At 33.3% G+C, this 23719-nt stretch overlaps 1 protein-coding gene across 1 annotated transcript in view; it reads left to right on the top strand.

Moving 5' to 3' along the window:
• Positions 1-203: 203 nt before the first annotated feature.
• Positions 204-23719, top strand: part of LOC125061894 — a 72230-nt gene continuing 48714 nt past the window's right edge. Inside the window, exon 1 of the mRNA XM_047667540.1 lies at positions 204-364. The gene's annotated coding sequence lies outside the window, so the exon portion shown is untranslated. The remainder of the gene's footprint in view (positions 365-23719) is intronic.

Here is a 23719-nt window from a genome sequence, read left to right as displayed (position 1 = left end):
TCAAATTAATGAATACAATTAAGCATTCGTCTTTTCGTACCAATTAATTCTACACCTGCGTAACAAATCACGAAACATTTTACTACGCTCACCGTTATGGGTTATCTTCAAACTTTCGTGAAATACCATAGCCATAATATGTAACACGATATATTAGGCACGCGATATATTACACGCGCATCAATTCACACGTAGCACGCGCAGCGCACTTTGCGCACGTTAACATTGCAATATTTGCACTGATGTGGACTATTGTGTTAGCTTTTTTAGCAAATTAGGTTGGAAGTACAAAACCGCATATATCTTACCAATTGGCCGACAGAGGGAATATTTTCCTATCTTTCGGCATCCTGAATTCTGAGTGGTGAGTATGAGTTTTAATAATTAACACATTACCTTTGCGGTTTGAACACACGCGTCTCATTAAAGCTGTGACACTTTTTAGCTTAATTAAATATATATCCCGGAAAATAGAGTAGCTAGAGAGTATTTCAGCGAAATTTCTTACGTAAATTTTTGCCAATATACTCTGGACATATGATTAATAGGTTAAGCTAGTAAAGGTATATACTTTAACTAAGCTTTTAACTCGATTATAAATCGTTATAAACAAGCGATACTAAAATAGGGGTTTCATTGTTGTCTCTGCACCTCTAGTTACCTTTAGGCTAGGTAAACTGTAATTTATTACTTCTACTATAATGTAGTAGGTATGTATGTATGTAGTGTATTATTACTACTGTAATTTATTATTACTACTATTTTTTAATTATTGGTCGGCAGTAACATTTTAGTAGTCTGTTTATAAATGAGAAAACTACAAATATAAAAACTAAAATAAAATAGCAATCAGACATCCAAATCAATTAAACGCTGATAATAAACAAGCATTTGCAACTAATAAAGCTAATTTAAATTGATCAACGCGTGTAAAAAATATATGTTTATTTATTCACATGCGCTATATCGAAATTACCATGCAAATTCTATTTGCGCACACGCTAAAGCAGTACAATTATTAATGATGAGTTTTTACAATATGTACTTCCGAAGCTGGTTAATCAGGTTTTAAATGACTAGTTAAATTAGCAATCTCAGCCACGAAAGCTTTTCACCGCATTTGCAAGATACGTTTTATTATAAATTTATTCTTACAAACTTAAAAAGCAATAACTTGTCTTCGGCACTTGCAAACTTGCGTATAAATAAGGCTTTAGTCGATGCATGGCAGTGCAGCAGTGTTGGCCTAGTGGCTTTAGCATGCGACTCTCATCACTGAGGTCGTAAGTTCGATCCCCGGCTGTGCACCAATTGACTTTTCTTCGTCGTGCGCTAGTCACATTCGCTGGAACGATGAAGAAAAACATCGTGAGGAAACCGACATGCCTTAGACCCAAAAAGTCGACGGCGTGTGTTAGGCACCTACTTGCCTATTAGATTGACAAATGATCATGAAATACAGAAATCTGAGGCCCAGACTCAAATAGGTTGTAGTGCCACTCATTCATTTATTATTTAGTCGATGCTTAAAGTTGTTGGAAGGTCATGGTGCTGTCCACATACAATTGTCTATGATGCACTGCATTTAAATTTGGAATATCTTTATTTTATTTTTACATGTGCGGTGTCATTTAATTTATTTCATATATTTTCTCATACAAGTAAACACAATGTTTTCAAGTAATATTTGCATTTTAATTAATTCCTAGCCACTAAAAAGTAACCTGACCTAATAGTATAAATTAAGTATTTTAATTTTTTGAATTAAATATAGCTGTTTTAATTAGCATCCTTTGCTTATTAGCGAACTCATGAAACATGTGAAATCAATGTGTACAAACGGAACTTATTTTGGCATCGATCGGTCACGAATTACGAGTTAGAAAGTCGAAAATTCGTGATGAACCCTCGATTTTAATATTTAAATCAGACCGGTTGCCGCAAAAATAATAAGGTAACGTGTATGTTTATTAACTGAGCTATATGGTATTTAAATTAGTGATTTTGGAACGTGACAGTTTGGCCATATTTCATAAAACTTTAAGATTAATGCTACTGACCTGGCGGTTAACTTATTATAATTCAGTAATACCATCTGGCTGTATGGTACAGTTATAGCGAAAACCCGCGCATGTTTTTATAATGATGTTTATCGATAATTAGGAATCAACCTGTAGTCACGATAAGAATGGATAGAATACATTACATATAGTATTTACACATAGTTTAGTTATTATGTTCTTGTCAACCCAAATTTATTTAGAAATTAGTAATATCATAAGATAATCGTTTATGATTCTGCTCCAATAACATTGTAATGTAAACAATCTTTCATATAAAAACACTTTTAAATTGTTTTGTAAGCTACGACATATTTATTCCGTCATTATATTTTGCATTAGATTAAATTAAGCTTGTTATTAATAGCACAAGACACGTTTGTCTGTATATATCGCACAATATAACACAGATTTCATTATTTCAATGATAATAAAATAACTTACAAGTATATACACAGTATACACAGCATAGATTGGCCCTAAACTATGTACTATTTACGGCAACTCTCCTTCTCTTTATCAAATTCATTTCTTTGTACGTATAGACTTGACAGATAACACTCACTTCGCTCCAAAGATTACAATGTTATATATGGTTTGCGCTTGGATTAGGCCCTGAACCGTAAGCTTAAATTAAATATATCTAATTATATTACAGGAAATAGAGCGAATTAGACAAAATACACAACGGAAAGATAGGTACATTTATTTCGAAGTGGAAACTTCACTCATAAAAAATATAGATTATGTAATTGAGGGATGGGATCGAAGCACGACATTTTCTGTTCTATTACAGAAAATGTTTGTCTATGGAACGTTTTAGTTCTTTTGAATATTTTTTTTAATGAAAGTATACTGGAAACCTTTCCTTTTGATTTCAACGACTTTCATTTAATTACTTTTACTAATTGCTGTATATATGTTTATAGTCATTAAGTCAATTATACTTTTCTTTTTACTCAATTGATTTAAAAATTCAATTGTATTAATTGCCTTGCAAATTTGTTTGATTAGCAAAAAATTTAAACACGTTAGCGTTTCGATTATGTTTTACTTTGCCATAAATTTGATAAGTCTAGACGAGTTTTGTGAGTATTATATATTGAATATAAATAGCTTTTTTGTTATAAAACAAATGAAACACGACTAAGCTTTTGTTTTAATAAGCAAAAGACTATGTATATATATAGCGTGGACTCGTACACTTTCCCCCGAACCCAATAACACATCTCAATCCATATTCCACCATATGAGATAGTAATCATAATCCAAATGTTGTAACAAGTATGCCAATAACCAGTCGACGGATTGTAATAGCCATCTGTCGATACAAGCTATCCATGGGAGGTCGTATAGGTGTCTGTTCATAGACCTTTGTATGAAAATGACAGTTGACGAAAGCTCCGATTTCAACAGTTAATTATTTTTATTAATTATCCATCAAAAATGGATTATCTTCGAAGGGTTTGGTTATTGCGATGCAGAGAGGGGACCGATCGACTGTCACGGTCGGATTGAAAACAATCTGAAATTGTGGATTAATTATTGGGTTCGGGCGTTAGAGTTAGACGCCCATTTGGTCCGTTGTGCTCCTTCTAGAAGCTCAGAAGTTTCCTAGGCTCGCAGGCTTCACGGAGCGACTAATTAAAGATTTAATTAAAATTAATGACACATTAATAATTCCTGCGTCTATTTAACTCTATTTGTATAGGTACAAGTAAGTACTGCGTTCTAAATGGATACAATAAGTGTTTTGTCGGAAGTCGACCTCGTTATGGGTTCTATTTCCGTCAAAGCAATTGGAATTACTAGTGCTCATTAATATCAGTAACTTTTTAGGCCAGCCATTTTATATTTTCTTACCTATTCTGTTTAAAAACATTTTTAGGTTTTGGCCTCAGATTTCGTAGGTGTAGGTTAAGTAGGTGATTAGGCTCCTGTGCCTGACACACGCCCTCGACTTTTTGGGTCTAAGGCAAGCCGGTATCCTCACGATGTTTTCGTTCACCGTTGAAACAAATGTGATATACGCACATAGAAATAAAGTCGTGCACAGCCGGGCACTGAACCTACGACCTCAGGTATGAAATTCGGTCACTGAAACCGCTAGGCCAACACTGCTGTTACATATTACTACATATTTTCTTACACTTAGGTAATATGTGTTTTATACGTGAGGAAATATAATATTGTCAAACCATAACAAAAAGATTATAAAAACGATAAAACGAAATATATACAACGTTATAAACTAAGATTTCTGGCACAATCTTTATGAAATAGAGAAAAATACAGTAAAATAAGTTCATTGACTTTATAATCAATGTTTAATACATCGCACCAATTGACGTGGAAGTCAGCCACCGTGAAGAATATAAGCTATATAATATACGTTCTATACATAATTAATATGTATTATGTTTGCTGTCCATACAAAGATATCATTAATTTAATTTAAAAAGGCTTACTTAATATGAGACTCAAGGATTTCTCGTAACATTCCGAGACATTTATGTCAATATTTAAAGTGAGCCTTTGGGCTAAGGGTGAACTTCAGCAAGAGACTAGAATCCAATATCTTTTTGATGGAGTCAGCAATAGGAGCACAACAAGAAGCTTGTTGACCTCAGCAGACGGTACATACCGGGCCACCACTTGCAACTCTATACAGCGCGAATTCAGCCCCACGTGGAGTACAGTTCTCACGTCTGGGCGGCAGCTCCCCAGTACCAGCTCCTTCCACTTGACCGTATTCAATGAAGAGCGTCGAATCGTCGTCACCCAGTCACTTTCCGAGTGGCTTGATCTCTTGGCGTTGCATAGAGATGTGGGGTATCTCTGCATCTTCTACCGCATTTACCATGGAGAGTGTTTGGAGGGGTTTTTACCTGCAGTAGATTTTTATCATCGCACTTTACGGCAGATTACAAAATTCCACCCGTAAACCTCACAACTGAGCGTTTTAAGAAACTTTTTGCCGCGCACCAAACACTATGTGGTACCAGCAGCCCACTGAAGTTCCTTTGTACAAAGTTGTTAATTATTTCCTAAATATAGTCCGCGAGTTTAACAGTACTGAATGCATTGCTGAAATCCAAACATGTATCGTAGTCAGTGTAAAGCCAGGTAGAATGTAATAACCAATGTATATCTTGATCTAGCGTGATTATAAGCTATAGAAAGACTACGTGTAACGTGAAAATTATTCGATTATGCACTGAACAGGTTTATTATGGGTAATTATACGACTGCAGTCTTTGGAATAACAAATCACCGACGTAATCAAAAATTTCCACAAAACCTTAGTAATATTTATATGTCAAATGTAACGCTGCGTATTTGGAACGTATGAACGACACGAAAAATGGTAATCTATGCCCTCGTGCTGTCAAAAACTGTCTTAATGTCACAACGATGGTTTTAAACTGGCAGAATAATTAATTTTAAGGGTATTTTTTCGGTAATCTATAGATTATCGTTTAACTCATAAAAAACTAGTGGGGCAGTAATCATTTAGATCTGGACCTTAGAATTCTGTATCTGTTTCGAGATTTTTTTTTTTAATGAGCAAGTGTGTGATTAGTATTCTGCGCCACGCGCCGTCGATTTTGTATCTAAGGCATAATGGTTACCTCAAGATGTATTCCATCACCGTGCGGGTGTTAAATAAGAAAAAAAAATGCACATGCAATTAATGCACAGCTGTAGTTCGAACGCATGACTTGGGATTGAGACGCCAAGGCCAACCATTAGGCCAAAACTGCTCTTAACTATATTTTTTTGGGTCCTTCAAGAAAAGAGCGTACCAATTATTGAAAGGCCGGCAACGCACTCGCGAGCCCTCTGGCATTGAGAGTGTCCATGGTATCACTTAACATCAGCTGAGCCTCCTGCCCGTTTGCCCCCCGTTTTATAAAAAAAAAAATCAATTTGTTCGATTTAATTCACCTACTGTTCTGTACTACTACTGTACAATGGTTTCTGCCATCAATTTAAAGTATAGAATCTGTCTCAATTTTAAACGGGTAATTAATTTAATTTTGCCACGCTGTTCGAGGCTAATAAATCTGGTTGTTGTTAATGTTCTAAATTAACAGTGAGCATGGTGGATGGGCTTCTTGCTATGGAAGTATTAATAATGATAACATATTTATCACGGGATACGTGAAATGGCTTATATAATGTAAAATATGTGCTGATAGAATATAATTACTTACGAAATGTTTGCTTGAATTAATTAACTGTTATATATAGTAGACACTACATACAAAATATTCGTACAACATCACTAAACATTTTACATTCAGAATTGCTGATACTGTAAGTTAAAAGATTAATGACGAAGGTGGAATTTAATTAATAAAGCTACCAAAAGCAAAGTTTCTAAGATTTTATACAAAGGTCAAAAGTATCACAGTAGCTGGCTAAATCAGAAAGCTATGAAGTAGATAAATATATGAATATGCCGAATCTGTAGTATGATATACGTTTTAAACGATAAGACAACTTGACGACATGACGTGCGTGCTTATAAAATTATTATTATTTTGTTTTTTATACATAACTGGACAGGCATTTGGAAACAATCTCATCTGATGTTAATATGAGTATTTAGAGTTCTTAACCTACACAGTAATAATTAAAAATAAATAAATATGAAACTGGAATAAATTTAAAAAAGTAATGCTGGCAGCATTTCCTCGCTGTATTGCGATATTTAACATATTCGTTGAGCGAGAAAAGTTCTTAGTGGCTTCAACGAGCGACTCTCATCCCTGGGGTAGTAGGTTCAATCCAAGACTGCGCCAACGGACTTTCTGTCTTTGTGCGCATTTAACACTCGCGTACAATGAAGGAAAACATCGTGAGGAAGCAGGTTGATCACCTACCTGCCTATTAGAATTGAACACGGAACAGACAAAAATCTGAGGCCCGGACCTAAAAGCTTGTAGCCCTATTGGTATTCGCCGAGGGAGGAAACACACTCACTCTACTACACTCTACTTCAACTTATTTAATTAGCGTATGTGCTCTTGAACTCCAAGAGTCTTTATTCTTTACGCCAAGGGTACGAAATCAAACTTGGAGGATATACTCTTATATTTTCCGCCTGCTCTGCGGGAGGGCATTTGTATAAAATTTTGATTTGTTTTAATGCCATTATATTAGGTATATATGTATTATACTAGCAGACCGGCCAAGCGTTGCTGTGGCTGAGGTTTTTGTTATATTACATAGTACATAGTAAACTATTCAAGGGAAGCGGTAGGAGAACACCAGTCATGGCGACCACCATGCTTTCTTGGAGGTTATGCCATTAAATTGTAGCTAATGTGAAACGTTGGTGCTTTCAACACAGCGCCATCTGTAAGAATTGTGACTATCAAATAATAAACAAATATTTTGCAATAAAATAATATTGCGGGTATAAATTAAAATGTAAGCTATCCTATCTTTTAAGTTAGATCAAACCGCACACGGTGTGCAAATTTCATTGAAATCGGTTCAGTAGTTCAGGAGTCCATAGCGGACAAACAACGTGACACGTAATTTATATATACATATTAAGATTTAATAAATCAAATGCTTATAAGATACTAACCTACATAATAATAAAAAACCAAAATAAATCATTGCAAAGTTGAATTTGAGTTCGTTATGTTAATGTTAACTGTTCAGTATTATAAATTTTCAAGATGAAGTGTCACTGGTTTATTCGGTGCTATTATTGTGATCTCGATAGTTATCAGAGCGTCGAGTTTATGGAGACGTGTTGCGGCTTCAAACAATACTTTCTATAGAAGTCTGATTTACTTTACAGTCTTTAGATTTTGGCTAAACTTCGGTATAATTTTTATATATTATTTATTTATATTACAACTACACATATACATATTATAATAGAAAACACTTAGACAATATGCAAAGCCAAAACATATTATAATGTTAATATACGAAACAGAAAACATAAGTAAATTAAGTTAGATGATATGTGGGGTCTCTTTGCATCTTCTACCGCAATTACCATGGAGAGTGTTCAGAGGAGTTGTTCGGACTACTTACTACCTGTAGCTGAGTTTCATTATCGGACGTCAAGGCAGAATACAAAATACCAACCGTATCACCTCGACGTCCGTCGTTCCACAACTGAGCGTTTCTTAATGCAGTTTTTACCACGCACCACTACTATGGAACCTGCTGCCCACTGAAGTATTTTCGAACCAATTCGACTTAGGATCTTTCAAGAAAAGAGCGTACAAATTCTTAAGAGGCCGGCAACGCACTTGCGAGCCTTTTGGCAATGTGAGTGTCCAGCGGCATCACTTAACATCAGGTGAGCCTCCTGCCTGTTTGCCTCCTATTACATAAAAAAAGTACATTAATAGATAAAAAACAAAACTGACATTAAATCACACCCTCTTTGGTTAGGTGGAAAACATTGGCGAATTACGCAGATAATTCGTGTACGAGGCACATGGAACAATTGTGAATACATTTTCGTATACGTTCGATAACTATCGCTCACTGAAGCTTTTAAGTGTGTAAAGTAATGTTTCTGCATTATGCCATGAATCATGATTAATAAGACTGACAATTTACTACTATTTTACATACTTCGTTTTGTCGAGTATAAAGACGGAAACATACTGCTAAAACGCGACGCTACACCACGCCATCCGACGCATGTCAGTACTTATCAATCCCATATATTTAATATGGTCAGGTGCACATATACAACACGCCATGTGATCACACGCGGTAACATCCAATCGATTTGGATCAGCGTGTTGTCGTGTTGTTGACGCCAAGCGTCAAACGTTCGAGTTTTTGGCACAAATGTCAATTTATATACTTACATATTTTTGGATTTATTTATTTGGCGAAATGAACGACCAACAATTAACCGAGTTGGTGAAACAATATTCTGTTCTATAAGACATAAGGTTAGCTCAATACAGCGACCATACTGTGAGAAATAATGCATGGGAAGAAATAGCCGAACAAATGAATACAAGCGGAAAGTTTTATTAAAATATAATATTAAAAGACTTTTGTATGAGTTGCAAGTTTTTAATTTTGCCTTCACCACCAAAATATTCCTTAAATTTGTTTCTTACTGAAAATGCATACTGTGTGGAATTTCTACGCATTGGATTTAAGTCGTGGTGTCGCGTGTTGGTAATGTGCACAATGGACATCGGGTGTCGACACGTTGCGTCGCGTGGCGTTTTAGTAGTATGTTTCCACCTTAAATAAAGCTTTTAATGTGAACCAACAAGCCATTGTTTGCGCGTCTTCGCGACGATAACTTGACAGCGAAATAGTCTTAAGCGATATGCGTGGAACGAATTTTGTATGTAATTCGAAAATTGTATCTATGAAAATAAGTTTTTTAAAAACTTGCCAGTGCTGTGGAAAATAGTCATAAATCCTAAGCGTATTTTTATAAAAATTCATGATTATCTATGGTGTCTAAAATATTGTAAACTTTAAGTTTATTTGTGTGGCCTCAACCGATGTTTTATTGACCATAATAAATGGTTCACGTTGGCCCTTTAAGCTATTGTTCATGATAATAGCAGGCTTAACGGATTGCATTGTAATTTTCAAAATTGTCTATGAAAAGTATATAGACGGTATTTTTCTTTATTTATTTTATGTCAGGTTATTTGTAGAATCAGAATGAAATTGTAACATACTGTTTATTTATTTATAAATTCTAAAACGACGTGTATTAATAAAATTATGCAACTTATGACATCACAAATTTTACACACATATCAAATTATATTAGAACATTAGCAAGCTAGCAAGGGAAAAAATTAACAAGCAACCACAAAATAAATAATAATAATAACAATTTTAAAAAAAGTTGCGGCGCTAGAACACACATCTTTTGTCTCTAAGACCTGCCGGTTTCCTCACGTCTTCATAAAAGTAAATGGAGGTTTGGACGCACGAACTTAGTTGAGAATCTATAATACTTATGGTACTTAATAAAAATATCTAAAAATATAGTGCGTGTACTAGTGTACACACGTAAGAAGTGAAACTTCTTTATGACCTTATTTTTCAAAAAATTATCTACTATATGCAACTTAACGAAATTGGTTAAATAAAGTTTAACAAAAGGCTTTTATTATCATAGACATATATACAAATTCAATTATTTCATTTTACCTTATTACCACTAAGATTATTACAGAATTTCATAAATTGTAATAGAATTTTTAGTATCATTGTTATCGTTATTATACATTTTTGTTATTAATGGTTTAGAATCTCTTTGAATCAACCAAGGTAGGGACAAGAAAAAGACGCGCGTAACGGTCAAATGTGACACTGACGCGTAACCGAAACATGTGACGCGTAACCGAAAAATGTGACGGGTAACGAAAAAATGTTACACTAAATTTTTTTCCAACCCCGATAAAGAAGTTTCACTTCAAAAATCAAGTTCTCTCACTCAATTAGTCGGAATTATTTTTATTAGACATGGTAAAATTTTTATAATTAAAACATTAACGAACGCAATAAAAATATAATTTAACATCAGTAATTTGTGTGTATTGGAATGTTAAATTCCTTACTTTCACTCAATTTCATAACAAATCGGCATGATGCGTTGAGGATGTTATGAATAACTCAACCATCCGTCGTGGTTTACAAAACTTTCAGTAGTATTGTAAAATGAATACATTTGCAACACGATTACATCGTATCAACCAGCGGTTCTTCTGTCAGACATTGATTTACAGATCAAATAGACAACTATTTATACTCTGCCATATAAAAAAGTTAACAATGGATGTTAGAGAAATGTTGACATTACTATATGTACTCAATGTCATTACGTAATATACTTATTTAGTAAATAAGGAACCATAACGGTCACACATACATGATATATAAAAACAAAATAAAATGCGAGTTATATTTACATTATGAATTATACATCTTTCAAATCTGAGTATCAAAGAATATAGGGATTTTCTTAAATAAAAAAAAATAAAAACTGTGACGCTACAAAATTTTTAGGTCTGGGCTTCAGATTTCTGTATCTGTTTCATGATCATTGTGAATCTAATATGCATGTAGGTGATCAGCCTCCTGTGCACACGCCGTCAACGTTTTGGGTGTACGGCAAGCCCCGGCTTCGTCACGATATTTTCCTTCACCGTTCAAGCAAATATAAAATGCGCACATAGAAAGAAAGTCCATTGGCGCCCAGCCGGGAATCGAACCTACGTCTTCAGGGACTGGATTCGCATGCTCAAGCCACTAGACCAACACTGCTCTTAAGAAGAAATACAAATAGAATATTATAGTTTAAATCTCTTAAACATTTGTGCATACGATGACAATAAAAAACAACAAAACAGGAACATTACTAGTTTATGCAGGATCCTTATCGCTTTCCAGTTCGACAGCTTCTTAAAGTTTGAATGTATCTTCATTCCTTGTTTACTTTCACATAATTCCATAAAATGGATACAAATCACAGTTCAAGGAAAAGGAACTGGCTAGTTTAGTTTTGTCTATTAAATGTACTATAAAAATGTATTTACTAAAATATCTAATTTGAAGAACAAGTTTTAAAATTTTATTTTGTATTAGATGCCTCCATCGTGTCATTTGATATTATTTATGAACATTACACATTGTCACACATCAGTCTTGGGTTAGGTACACTCTGGAGTGATCTATTTCATTATTGTTTAGCTATTCTTATATATTTTCGTAAATTGATTACAATTTATTTAATAAATTTAAAGAATATGTTATATTAAGGTATTTTTATGAATACCATTAAAGAAACTTCATAATGACTCGACGCGTCCGCCATTAAGTATACACATTCATCATAAAATACTTTAATATGTCAACGGAAAGCCACAACATGAAATATAAACCTAAACGGTAGGTTTACATAGAAAATATAGTAATTTAAATAGGAATGTTTTTAAATGCCCATAAAACTTGTAAAGTTAATATTTAAAGAGGCAATTATCTATACACGACCTTTTTCCATATAAAATAGTCTATGGCCCTAATACAGGTAATATAAATGTATAATCTACATATTTTTCGCGGGTATTTTAATATTTAAATTTGTGTCGTGTTTAATGTTCTAGTTTAAATTTGTGTTTATTTTAGAATTTTATCGAATATAACGGCCTAATCGAATATAAAATTTTAGTGTAAAATACCGTTTGTAATTTGTCGATAAGGATGACATACGATGGTTTTTAAGAACAGTATAATAAGGTTAAAGTTTACAGTATTTTATTTTCTAAAAGATATTATAAATGCGCAAAAACCTGAATTACGCTAAGTATCCGATTAGGAAACTCTTTCGTGCAATTATCGGCATGTCCTAAATAAAACAAATAATATAACAATAATGTTCTAAATAATTACGTCGAACAATAAATATTTATATTTAAACTAAATAATTAATTCAACTAGCTATAAGCTAAAACATAGATAAATTAACTAAATTACTTTAAATTAAATCTGAATTGTTGGTTGATATTTTATAATTTTGATGTATACTGGTAGATTAGAACACCTTGATATATCTTATAAATTTTTAGGATATGAGCATATGAGTTTCGACATGTTGCGGGCAGTGGGAGTATATTTTGTATATTTCGCGGGTGTATTCCTCAGACACGAAACATGAAAACAATAAACGAAACACATCTAAGACGACAATCCTATGTACATCTGTACGTATAACGTTAGATCGCTGCTCGCAGAAAATAGATTACCAGATTTAGATCAAGTGCTCGATAAAATAAAATATGATATTATTGGATTATCGGAAGTAAAAACTAAAGGCACAGAAATCCAGATGAAGCGAACGCGTACTTCACTGGCATCCCAGAGACGGCCGAAGGAACAGAGGTCATCCCGTTATGAGATGGTGTGATGAGATACATGACATGGCCGGCAACATCTGGACAAAGGGACGCCCAGAACCGACACAGATGGCAAAATATGGAGGAGGCCTTTACCCATAACCGGGTACCCAACTAAAGAAACAAAACTTGAGAGGTGTCAAGGGACACCCGGATGGAACGAAGTTCCTTTCGATTAATTTATATTTTAAATGGTATCATAACAGTATGATAGATTTTCTCGACACCAATATTATATTTCATCCTCTATTAAGGTTTTAAGAGACCAGGAATCTAGAAGAGGAAGAAGTATGATGTCCTTGTGCTACGCTGGGATTAAATAGTAAAATAACCTAAATATAAAATTAAGTGGCACAATTAATAAGCATATTTCGTATTTCGTGGTTCAGATATTTTAATTCAGTCTCATCTGGTTCATCTCCTTGTATAAGGTGTTCTCGTTGTTATATTAGTTCACTAAGTTTTGAATTCGCAGAATTACAATGAATATTTTTTAAAGGTATTGTATTTTGCAAGGAAACTAGGGACCCCGCATTTATTGTACAGGGATTCTGGTGTACGTTTACTTCGAATAATTTAGTTAAGAGATTCCAAAAATAATTTTAATTTCTTGTCCCTACGAAAAGAAAAAAAAAGCCAACATCACGAGGTGTTTCCAGGCGGTCACCCATCTAAATACTGACCTCGCCCGGCGTTGCTTAACTTTGGTGATCGGACGAGAACCGGTGTATTACAATAGCAAATAGCAAAAAAGTGTCGTGACAACTTTTCGTAAGAATTTTTTCCGTCTAGCCCCCTTTCACAACGCGCGATAAGGAACTTCGTTCCAATTATCTATTTAATATACTGTTAAATATAATACTAACAATAAATTAAGAAAACTAAATACTAACACGGCTAAAGTAATGTTATTTAAGGTTGGCAATAAAAGGCTTGAATTTGAATTTGAATTCCTCAGACACTTAGGTTAAATCCTCGTTTATTTAATCTTGTACCTATTTATAAAACTCGCTCACAAATGCGCTGAGAACTTTACCTAACAACAAAAAAATATACAACCACTACTTTTCTTTAGAAGAATTTAATGTATTAGTGCAAAAAATGTCCTATAAAAATAAAATAAAATGTGTTTATTAAGGAACACAAGATACATGTATCACTTATTCCACGTCATTAAATTTGAATTTGTAGGCATCCCTACTCATCGGCAAAGAAGACAGAGGGTGTAGGCCGAGAGAAAACGCCGGCGTATAAAACTCTCGGTACTCTTTTAAAATATCAAATCATCAAACAACACTTATCTGATGAATATCTGATGAAACAATTTCGTTGGATAAACCAAAACCAGAACCTAAATTCTACTCTATCTATTGTCATATTCACGAAGTTTTAACTTATATGTAAGTATTATGTTATTGATCGACTGATAATAGAAAAAAAGTGATAATAATAATAGTAGTTCAAGCAATACTTTCGTATATTTATGAAATACTAGCAAACTCGGCGAACTCCGTTTCGCCACCAGATGGCTTCGTTTTATGTAACATTTCGTTTGGTGATCCCGCTTTTCGGTTGAATTTTTTCCTGAATTTTCTTTGCTATAAACCTCACGGAGCCCGAGACCTTTCCAACGAATGCAAAACCGTGGAAATCGGTTCGTGCGTACTGGAGTTATAGCGTCAGGAAGGAAAACCCGACTTATTTTTATATAGTAGATATAGAAAGTTTAAAAACACCAGCAAAAGGTGAATTTCTACGTAACACGGACGTATCTAAATGCTACAAACAGCCCATATAAATGAGTTCAACGCTTCAGTAACGCGTTCTAGACTGTTCTCTGTTCATTGGGGCTACTTTTTACTTATTAGCGCTAATTTAAAATTTATTGTATACACAACTTTTTGTCTAGACATCACTAACGTAAACGGTCGATTTTGCTTATTCTTTATTGGAAAAAAGGTTGGTTTCCTACACTTATTACTACTTGCTATACTATTGCTAAATCCACTTTAGTGCACAGGGAATCGATCTGTGAAAGCTAAATAGTACAGACACCAACATATTATACAAAAATTAAAATTGGGATTCTTTTGTTTTTTTAAATATATAAATCACACTAATTAATTATTTATTAAGCTATATACATTTTCCTTAAAGCGAGCAAATTAATTAAGAAATATGACATCCGGTCTGTAGAGTGATAAAATTAAAAATTTGGAGCGCACACGCCAAAGAATAAATATCATCATTAATCATCTTATTAATAAACTATTAATAACTTATCATGTGTTTAATATTTACTTGATTTTATCAGAGGTCATTCACCCCATAATTATTGCAATATGAGCATGCATCCTTTTTCCTTTTTGAATTATAGACATAAATCTAGCGCTTTATTAAATGGATTTTAATCAAATGAATAATGTATATAGATAAACATTTGATATTATCTATTTTGGAACGGAATTATTGAATTTATGAAGTTAAACACACATTTAAATGTTAATTCTTACTGATTAAAGGAAAAAAACAAGTTGCAACAAACTCCGACGATGCGCTTACTTCTATAAATTATTTAGTTGATCATACTATGAGTATTTTGTATCAGTATTTTAACATTACATTACATTTATAAACACATTAACTGATCACGAATAATCGCCAACTTAAATTTAAAAACTACGTCAAGCAACTATAATATGTGTAATAAGTATATCTCTATTATTTGAAGTAGCGAAGATCCGGTTCCGAGACTTTTGACACAGCTGTAGATTGGTTTTCGATGTATGGCTGCTTAAAAGATCTGTGGGACTTACTTTAATTTATTAACTTTTCTCGACAAGAGCCGGAGTTTCATGGACGCAAGAGAAAAATATACTATTAAATCGTTACGTGACGTTAAATACGAAATTGTATGTTGTAAATTTTATGATGCTTTCAAAAAAACAAATATTTTCGGCATGCCTTTAGAGCAATGGCATAGATTACAGAGATGAATTTTTACAACGGTTATTTAAACATTAGGCTGTTAATTTTCTTATTTTACATCGCTTTATATTTTATATGGTTTTTAATAACACATTTCATTATAAACATGTAGTACAACAAAAAGTTTGCCTAACGGTGGCGTAGTTTCCTGTCCGATCTTCTCGAACACTCTACGTTTAGAACTCGCAGTAAATGAAAAAGAGACTTAATTCTATTTGACGTTCAAAAGTACCTTGGTAATTAAAGTACCTACGTTCAAAGGTGCCTAAGTGATTTTTTTAATACATGTGTCTTCACTAAACATGGAACATTACGATCTTTCCTAACTTAAGACTAATAAGTAACTTAAGTCTAACCTAATTTGATAATAAGGATATTTAACATAAAGTGTCCAATAACACTACTTATTACTTACGTCTTTATTAAAGGGAAGACACTCTGTTCTTGTGTTAAATTTTTTCACTCACTGTTTAGCACTTAAGACTAACGTGCACTAATACTAATTCAAATAGCTTAGAATTAATGATTATTTTTTGATTATAATTTTCTACCAATCCCACAATATATGACTCACTTGACAAGTCATATGTGCCCCAAATGGGGCAGAGGGCCAGCGTAGAAACCCAGCCTGATCGATTCTGGGTAGCACTCTTAATTTATTCGACAATATATGGAATGACTTATAATAATAATAATTTGCAAGAATATGGTACAAAAATGGTGGTACAATCTAATTATTTTATCTTTACATCATCACATTATTGAAACATATCAAATTTATATTTGTAATTATAATGTTACACGCAAATAACCATTATTTCTCCAAAAGTAGTACATGAAGTCGATTTTCAAAAACTCTACTAGGAAGATCTTTGAATGTTTTTGGTAAATTATTATAAACCTTGATTGCCATACAAAAGGTGATTTATACACTGTGTGAATTTGTAATATTGTTCAGTTTTGACGGCGAACAATGAAGCAGTTTCGTTCGACTCGTCATTTCCCGGATGATAATTTTCTCAAATGTATAGTCGCACAACCATTTCCTACACCTAGTTTTGCATTATAGTGCAAAAAACGTAATTATACACCGCACGCTAATCGTATGCTAATGTAGCGGAAGAAAATTCTTAAAGAAAAACATTATCGGTACAAATTCATAGTGTATCGAGAATATTGTTGCACGAAATTTCATTAGCGAAGTATTATTAAGTTAGGTTAGTAAGAAGTAGATTACTTAGAGTCACTGACCTCTATATATGAAGAGTGGACTTACTTATACAATATAGAAATCACTGTCAATATTTTTCTATGCCCACCGGGAATTTATATCCTTTTCGTTAAATTTAAGGTAGTTACCGAGATTTAATTTTATATTTTACTAAATAACTATTCTTACCTGTGTTGGCCTAGCTTCAGCATGCGACTCTCATCCCTGAGGTCGTAAGTTCGATCCCCGGCTGTGCACCATTGGACTTTCTTTCTATGTGCGCATTTAACATGTGCTCGAATGGTTTGACGACCCCGACGCAATAGTCGATGGTGTGTATCAGGTATAACCTATTTGACAATTAGATTGACAAATGATCACGAAACAGATACAGAAATCTGAGGCCCAGACCTAAAAAGGTTGCAGCGCCACTGAAAAAGAAATAACTATATATTAGGTACATATGAAATTGGCGTTTTGTCATACTGGCCACTTTGATCTTAAACATTTCCTCTTTGGTTAGGAATTCCAAATTCAATTTTTTACAGCTATTTACTTGTTCATTGTTTTTCTTAAGCCATGATTCATTTCATTTTCCCGAAGCGAATCCATCGCAAACTACGCCTGAGTTAGCTGCAGGCTGCGGGGTTAGTGATAAAACTGTATTAATCCACTTGAAGCAAATTGGGAAGGTGGAAAGGCTTGAAGGGTACCTCACGAATTGAGTGAAGCAAATCGAAAAACGGGCGTCGACTGCTGCGTTACACTACTCAACCGGCGCAATAATGAAGGGATTTTAAATCGAATCATTACCTCTGATGAACAGTGGATCTTGTATGATAATCGGAAGCGCTCATCACAATGGCTGAACTCAGCCACAGCAGCGAAATCGTGCCCCAAGCGAAAAAGTTACTTGTACAACAGATTACCATTTTTTTCGAAATTTGGATTAATTCTTGCAAGTTAAAAAAATCAATTCTGATGGGGTCTAAACCGCTAGTAGTAAAGGGATCAATGAACTACCTATATAAAAAGGCATAAATAGCAATGGTACATACTTTAGTTAATTAAAATTAGAATAATGATATGGAATAAAAAAAATATACATATATTCTGTTTAAATAAATCTACTTTTCTTTCATCACATACAAAACGCCAATTTCATATGTTTTATTATTTTCTGTTTTGTTATAATATACTAGAGAGCTCGCACCACAAATAATTTACAACATAAATTGTATTAAACATACTAGGAGTAGTTTTATTTATAATACAAAGTCAATACTCGAATCATATAATACTATATTCGGTAGTTACGCAATCGACTCTTATGAAATATTAAATCTAAGCGTTCGTGTTATTAAGTTATAAATATTGTTTTAATTAGAGCATTAACAGCACGCAACTATTATTTTGTAAAACATCAACATGTGTCAAAGTTAAAATTAAAATAATACAATTATTAATTATAACTTTATCTATAATTACAAAACATTTAAATTGCAATAGATAAACAGACAGAACTGGTGACCCCAGAGTTGTTTTAAATTTTTAATTATTATTACGGTATGATTGTGTTACCATGGTTATGATGATATGATTATTGCAAGTAATAGTAAAAGCAAAGAGATGGTTTAACACGGAAAATTTGATCCGGCAAGGTCATTTTTTTAATATTATTTCACGTAAAGGAATTGCGCAATATTCAATAACAAATTTTTGTTTTACGTAGTCACTATCTTTGGTTTTGTTTATACATTTGGAAAAGTTTTCTACCGACGACCGAGGGGCGGTGAGTTATAAAAAAATATGAAAATTTTGAGACGTTGTTTTGACTTTCAAAAGTGTACTTAATCTACCTAATTTAACATCTAATTATTTAAATATCTAAGTACAATATATATACCAGCGGACCCGACAGACGTTGTCCTGCATGATTTCAAGTCATTAGTATATCAAACAAAGTATGAAAGTACCGATTGCAGCGCCATCTTCCGGGCCGATTTGTGAATCTAAACCATCCATGGTCCACCCAAACGTATTCAAAAAAGATCATTCAAATCGGTCCAGCCGTTTAAGAGGAGTTCAGTGACATACACACGTACAGTAGAATTATATATATAAGCTATCCTATATTTTAAGTTAGATCAAACTGCACATGGTGTGCAAATTTGATTAATATCGGTTAAGTAGTTTAGTCCATAGCGGACAAACAACGGTACGCGTAATTTATATACATTTTACCATTTTTTTTATTTTGAAGGCAAAATTCTTTTGAATAACTTTAGTTTCACGTAGTAATAACTTTATAAATTCTAAAATTAATTATATTAGGTATGATTGCCTATGCGTCGAAGATACTGGCTTTCTTTTCCTAGCGAGGACGCCTGACCCTCATTTCATGAACCCAAATTTTAATAAACAGATTTCGTTTTACGAAAGCGGCTTTAAAACTAAATCCATTTTAATCCCTTAACGTAAGTAACATATACTTATAAAAATTTATAAATTATACAAAACATAATTCCAAAATGATATAGGTAAAGATTGAAGAGGTAAAATGTTGAATATAAATTAACTTTAAATTATTAATGCAGTGATTAGTGTAGTCATAGCGCTATGGGACATATTAACATTTTAACAAGATATCCACGAGACACCTGTCTCGGCCTCTCACGGCTGGACATTTTTTTATGATATATATAGCCCATATAACTCACCACAATGTAGCATTCTATGTGAGAGAATGTTAAACCGGGCGAGTAGTTTTTGAATTTATTTGTTACAATATTGAAATTGTCTCTGCATGGAGACATTTAACATTACGATCTACTAACTAATATTTTATTATTTTGTAATTATAAATGATTATATATTTTGACATCTTGACGTCTTCGTCAACCGCTGTCTTCGCCGTTTTCTGGGCATCTACTGGCCTGAAAAGATCTCTAACGAGCTACTTTGGGAGCGCTACCGAGAAACCCCGATCAGCCAGCAGATCAAGCGACGCAAGTGGAATTGGATAGGCCATACACTTCGAAGGGATCCCAATCATATTCCCAAGCAGGCGCTTGATTGGAACCCGCAAGGAAAGCGGAAGCGTGGCCGTCCCAAGCAAACCTGGCGCCGTACAGTCGCAGACGAGGCAAAGAGAGCCGGAAAGACTTGGAGCGAGGTAAATTACGAGGCTCAGGACCGAACGCGATGGAGACTCACTGTGGACGCCCTCTGCCCCAACTAGGGGTTATAGGACATTAACAGATATATTTTGATTATTATTTAACTGTATGTAGGTCAAGAATATTGTAAATAATGTATATTGTCCTTAAATTAGATAATCCGATAGTTTATTAGTAATCAAATATTTATTTATTAGTACATATATACTTATTTCCTATGTTAAGATTAACTTAATACTAATACAATAGATAACTAAACTAAAAAATTACAAACAAAACAAATAAAAACTTAAAACCTAAACATTTTAATAACTAATTATAAATAATGCAATTCTGGTGAATTCAGCCAGTGTGCAACTAAATATATCCGTCTCACAAGCAATAATATTTAGGATGCGCAAGACACGCGTAAATGGTGCTTCTCTGAGTAAATATACAGTATTACCTACTAAAATTGTGAAACTCTTTTGGTAAGCCAAATTTTACAGTTTGCTTACCAAAAGGAAAATATGGAATATTCGGGAAATAAGACACGAATGCGATAAACGTATTTCCAATCTGCGTATATATCATATAATCAGGGTTTATGATCCAGCCGAGTGGGTCAAACCGCTGTGTGAAGAACGTGACCTTGAAGGCAATATCAATCTTGAAAATACGATTGAATATGAACATATGAATTTCGGAAACCTGTTTGGGGTCATTAATTAGGCCCTTAATGGCTCCATTAGTTAACATTTAAATAATTCTTATGATTTATTATAAGAACCTTAAAAATTTAAATTGAATTTAGGGTTTATAATTTGGTTTCGAAATGATAATATGCATGATCTAAATTTACGTTTTCGAACCTTGAGAGATAACGCAGGAAACGATTTTTTGGATTTCTTCAAACGAATAGTAACTTTATTAAAAATATATCAATGGCGTTTTAAGGTCTGCCCTGCGATTCTGTAACTCACTTTTCGAACTCACACAGCGGTTTTCGCTTCGGCGGTCGCTCTGAAATCAGTCGTGAAGCAGTCATTTTATGATTTGGCATTCTGAAAAGGTGGGAGATTGTAGTTTATTGTTTATTAGATTGTATATGACTGCTTCACGACTGATTTCAGAGCGAGTTACAGAATCGCAGGGCTGGACTTCAGATTTTTGTGTCTGTTTCATGATCGTTTGTCAATCTAATAGGCAAGTAGGTGATCAGCCTCCTGTGCCTGACACACGCCGTCGAATTTTTTTCGGGTTTAAGGCAAGCCGGTTTCCTCACGATTTTCTTTGAGCGAATGTTGAGCGAATGTTGGTGCACAGCCGGGGATCGAACCTACGACCTCAGGGACGAGAGTCGCACGTTGAAGCCACTACGCCAATACTGCCCTCTCACTCACTCTCTAGCCTTTATTGGACTGACTTTAAGGGTTTTTTTTATGCTTTTGAAATAAAAAAAATAAATATCGAATGGTGCTACCTGTTATAGATTTTATTCTTCACAAGACCACCAAGAACCACCATGTATGATTATTTTCTTTATTATCCAGAATAAGCCATCGTGCTTTATATGGACCATGGAGTTTTGGTACGTTCACGATGTTTTTTTGTAGAGTACACTGCCATTAAAAAATCGCATGCTAAATAACGACACTGGTAGCTATTCTTATCATTTTATTATGTCCATGTTCTTTTGACATAATTAATGAATAATTAAATATCTACGATCATAAATAAAAATGATAAAATACACGTTTTAATATAAGAATGTTTCTCTAATAGTATCATTTAATTTTCTGAGATTAATGTGTTTTACACGAACAATCAAACGATTTATGACAATCATACATTAAATATCAAACACAAAGATGTTGAATGTAAAAAACATTATATTTTTATAAACATAACGGTATATACTTTACCATAAGTGTTGTTAATATGTCATTCCTAACAAATGAGATACTTTGGTAGAATAAATAGGTTAGAGTAAGACACAAAACATACTTCGTTGTTAAAAAAATATCTATTGCCAAGTCTGTTGAAATCTATAAAAATGTATAATTAATGCCATATTTAATACTATGTACTGTGTGAAATGTTACAATAAAATACCTTGTGACATTTTAAAACTAAATGAACGAAAATTTAAATGTTTTATTTAAAGTACACTTTGTAAACAAGCATATTACAAATTAGAGGATTATATTCAAGATAAGAATTCTTGGAAACATGCTGGTCCTGCTCCATAGGACAATCATAGAGCCTGGACAAAATACAAATTGGTTGCTGATTTTTTGCTTTAACATATTTTTGTTATTTTTTTTTTATTTATAATGCTACAAATGTAATTATTTTATTTTATCTCACACACTGTCTTGTTGTGTTTTTTATTACTCTTTAATATTAATATTCTACGGTTTCGATATTTGTAAATATGTGAGGAACATGTATACTAACTTCTTTAGTATAGTAGTTTATTCTAAGAGTACATAGTCTTCACATATAATTATTTAACAAATGTAACAAAATATTGTAAACCTATTTTAAACGAGTAAGTGTGGAGTTTCTTGCCCATTCTTCTCCACACGAAACTAAATTTTAGAAGGGGCAACTAGAATCTTCTTTGTATTTTTTTTTTGACGTTCAAAAGTGCCATTTTAGGTGGTCTAATTGAAATAAATGATTTGACTTTGATTTTGACTTAAATAGCGTATACGCCATTAATGTATGGAAAATAGTTAATCAGATTTCCTTCAATTATGCTTTATTTTCGTTGCTACGACATCATCTATTTAATTAAAACAAAAATATTCTATTTGTATTATCATTACAAAATAAATGACAATATACCACCACCATAGATTAGCATATACCATAGATTCAAAATAATGCATAAACATAGAGTATAATACAATTTATATTAGGATTTACAATGGGAAATTTTCACAGATTATAAAAAGTGTTGATAGAATGTAGTTCTTTTCTATGGTTCTTTTCGTAATATTCTTTTATGTCATTACAGAATACCTAGAAAAATAAGAATGATAATGACTCAACTTTCTATATGAAGGGCAATGAGAAAATATAGGTTTCCGTCGAGATGATGTTTTTGTCTCTAACTCATTTGCGTATTTACCCTTGATGGCTTGATGGATTACTGTTAATACTTTCGCTCTTACTTTAACAGTTATTATTTTAATTGAAATATCTTCTCTCATCTTTTTTTTTGGAATATATTATCATAATTTTTAATTAATACTAAAGGTACTTACGACTAATCAAGAAAACCAGTGCCGCTACAACCTTTGGGTCCGGCCCTCATATTTTGTGATCATTATTTTTTGTAATAGGCCTTCTGTCCCTGACACACACCGT

This window comes from Pieris napi, chromosome 2 (genome assembly GCF_905475465.1).
Source record: "Pieris napi chromosome 2, ilPieNapi1.2, whole genome shotgun sequence".
Taxonomy (NCBI): domain Eukaryota; kingdom Metazoa; phylum Arthropoda; class Insecta; order Lepidoptera; family Pieridae; genus Pieris; species Pieris napi.
This window is presented reverse-complemented; position numbering and strand designations above follow the sequence as displayed.